Here is a 4,028-nt window from a genome sequence, read left to right as displayed (position 1 = left end):
CCCTCTGACACACTCACGTTTGCTCTCAGAGAGATGGCCCAGCCCCAGCACATGGAGAGCTCCGAGGAAAGACATGCAGCCTCGGCTTCAGATTAATGAGCTATTTGACTAGGACATGACGTTGGTTTAACAGCAGTTTTCCTTATATGTGGTGTGATCAGGAATTTGCAGAAGTTTATTCTTAGCTTTTTCTTTTGGCTTCTGCAACATGTTAACAGCTTGTGCATTTTGTAATGCCTTTTTTCATTGCCATGGTAACCATTAAAACTTAAGGTGTATGTGACTAGAGATCTGGCCAAGCCATTGGTTGCTGACATGCTGGAAGGCAGTGCAAATGAAATCACATCTAGTTGGCTATTTTTTACAGCTGTGTCTCGCCTTAATTAACCTGGCATATGAAATTCTCCAACAAAATAACAAATATTAGTATAACAAAATATTAGAAGATGATTTTTTACATCAGAAAGAAAATCGACAATAGAATACGGTTATACAGTGAATCATTAGTTGATTTTAAAATATGATTATGTTGACCACATGCAACTCTTAGGAGTAAATTTGCAAATCTTGAGTTGTTAAGTCTTAGAGGAGGGTCAAGAGTTTAATTTCAGACCCAAATTAAGCTGGTAGGCATAAACTCTACCTTGATCTCTCCGCAAGTTTTGGTTTTGCTTTTAAATATTACATGAGGTTCTCTATCAAAAATGGTGTGATAATTAATAAACTATTATCGAATTTTGATCAAGTTTCTTGTATTAAACAAATTCAGGTATGAGTGTAAAACAAAGCAAAACCAAACAAACAAGCTAACAAATTCAATAAAAACAATAACAAAAAAGAATGACAAAGATTACTATCCCAATTATGAAAAGGTCAATGGCCACTTAATATAATTTGTTTCTATTTGATTTTATTTTCCAATTCTACAATTCTTTATTCTCTTCAGCACTATACATTATAGGAGGTACTAAAAACTTGTGAGGCAGTTTCTATTTTCAGTAAATATGGGAATCTATTTGGAAATAAGACTTACATGAAGAAAACAAAGATAAAACATAGTTATATGTTTTATACACCAAGAAACAGGCTCTGTGAGAAAGTGGAAGAATCAATGTGAACTTGACAGTCAAGAATTTTTTATATAAAAGACAAAATTTGAACCACACATTGAAAGTTAGGAGAGATTTGCTAATCAGACAATAGGACTAGAAGGATGATTTTTTTTTTCCTGAAGAAATATTTTTTTCATAATATTGCCATCAAAATGGTTGCCTGAAAGTATAGGACAGTGTGAATACTGCATAAGAAAATGGTTCATCCTCAGGTTAAGATAACATTTTGTTTGAAATATTGACATTTTTAAGGAAATACGAGAATATTTCCTCATAGCTCAAATGAAGATGAAAGCCTTTCCCTGTCTAATAAGAAGATGATGAATTCATGCTGAACACATAACAAAGTTTGATGCACTGTTATCTTAAGGCAATGACATATTTTAGCAGAGGAAAATATGCATTTAAGAAAATACCTTAAAAAAGAAAAGAAAAGAAAATACCTTGATGGAATTTCCAGGTATCTATCATAAAAGTACTGCCCAAGCTAGAGAAGTTTGTTTCTCAATAAAGATTTTTAGGTACCATCTTTCTTCTCCTTTTCAGTCAATCCAGCTGCTATGATTAAAATGTGAATTGTCATCTTAGTTTAAATAACAGACACTAACAAACAATGTCCACCAGTTGAATAAAAATACATTTTGAAAAGGTCCATCTTCAGTGTTGCCTTTCACAAAGATAGCCTCTGACATTGCCTGCTTCAATTCTCAATCACTGGCAGATGTTTATTTAATAATAATTTTAAAAATTTTATTCACTACAGGCACCCAAAGGGAGCATTGTGCAAAAGTCCACCTTGACATTGAAACTAGCATGGGTGCCCTGGATTTTATTGTGCCTATTAAAAGTAGGTTGGATTTCAGCATTTTATTTGCAGACACCAAAATTCTCTAATCAGAGCACTCCCTGTTTTGAGGGTCTCTGCCTGGCCAGTTTTTCACAGCAATAGGCTTTAATGAATCCCCGCCCCCAACTCCCATACACACACCATAAATTGGTAGTAATCCATTAAACGATGAGAAGTTAGTTTAAAGGAGAGCTGATTATATAAGGGCTTTAGGAAATGGAACACAGAATGATTAAATGAGCAAGGAAAAGTTCTTCACTTTTCCATTTTCAGTCATACTCTTATCAGATAAATGACCCCAGACAATCATCTGCTTTGCTGTTAGAAACAACAGGACAAATCATTACTCATTCTCCTTCTGTCTCGCTCTCAATTTCTCTTCCTCCCTCCAGACCTCCCCGCCCTCTCCCCAGCCCCTTTCTCCTTCTCACTCTCCCTGACATGAAATTCTACCTTAAGAGTATCATTTTCTCCTTTTAGATTAATGTATTTATTTCTGTGAAATTGCTACTACCATTGTAATAAGGAAAAAAGTAATCAGTCACTGGCATCTCAGTGTGAATGAGTTTATTCACAAGAAGCAGTTTTGTTGGGTCAAAATGCACCGGGCACTTGGGAATATACAGGAATGAGAGTAAGTACTCCAAAGTGGGCAAATAACGTGGTGGTGAGTTAAAGGGAAAGGTGCAATTTATTTTGCAGTCTCGGGAACTGTATTCTCATCCTGGCCTTAAATGACAGAGCCAATTTAATCACACTAGCTAATTTTGTTGAGTCTCAGTTTCTTTATCTGGCACAAAAAAAATGGTTAAACATGATGACCTCTAATGTTTACTCTATAATTTTATTTATGTAGTTATAATTGCAAATCTGCCAAGGATCTGTCCTTCCTTAGTGAACAATCGCTAATGATATAACAGAATAGATTAATGACTAGTCCCATCTAATAGTTTAAAAAATCCTTATAGAGTTAGCCAAATTAAGTAGCCCTACACTATTAATATTGATCTGTACTATCTTTGCTAGATCTCTGTCTTGGGCAGAATTCTAAGATGGTCCCCAATTCTCAGTCTGCTATACACACTTTGTATAATTCCTTTCTTTTGAGGGATGGAAAAATCTGGGAACAAGAATGAATAGTTGTTCCCTTCATTAGGTTATTTTATAAAACTGTGCTGGCTGATTATAGAGAGAGGAGAAGTTAAAGAGACATATTCCTACTGGTCTGGAAGAAAGCAAACACCCATGTTGTGAATTGCTTATAGAGGTCATGTGGCAAGGAACTGTGTGTGAGAGTGGTCCTCAGCCAGCTGACAGCTAGCAAGAAAACAGAGACCTCAATCACACTGCTGCAAAGAAATAAGTTTTTCCAATAACCACTGAGCATGGACGAGGACCCCAGGCCTCAGGGAAGAACCAGCTGACGCTGTCATTTTCACCTGGTAAGACCTTGAGCAGAGGATCCAGTTAGCCCATATCAAGACTATTGTTCCACAGAAACTGAGAATACATTTGTGTTATATTAAGCTGCTAAATTTGTAGTAATTTACTATCCAGCAATAGAAAACTAATATCAGCCCCTACCACAATCACTTATTTCCGAAGATTGAGTTTACATAAGCAAATGCAAACATCTAATGGGAAAAACCCTAGAAAAATACACATCAATGGATAAGACAAAGTTAAGACAAAAAGAATCTACAGGCAAAGTAGACTATGTGAAGGTAGGTTTCCTTTGGCCCATTATGATCTCGTCTAAGGCTTGGGAGTTAAGACCAGTATGCACTTCTATGCCTATCTAGCCCCTTGTGTGCAGATGCTTGTGTATCAGTATAAGAACGTTATATGTTTGTATTTGTTTAGTAATGAATCAGATCAGATGTTTTAGGAGTAGTCGTTAAATCCCTTATAATGGATATAACTGCACGTGTGCCATTGGGGAAATTTCCTCCTGACCTCAGCTGGTGATCAGTTTATGCCCTGAAGCATAAGAATTGATAGGCCCTATAATTTTATCCAAGCTAATGTAACAGCAGCTGCTGTCCTTGGTGTTTGCTATCTGATTAAAT

Source organism: Pteropus alecto, unplaced genomic scaffold, assembly GCF_000325575.1.
Source record: "Pteropus alecto unplaced genomic scaffold, ASM32557v1 scaffold146, whole genome shotgun sequence".
Lineage (NCBI taxonomy): Eukaryota > Metazoa > Chordata > Mammalia > Chiroptera > Pteropodidae > Pteropus > Pteropus alecto.
The sequence above is the reverse complement of the archived record's forward strand: the minus strand, read 5'-3'. Positions refer to the sequence as shown.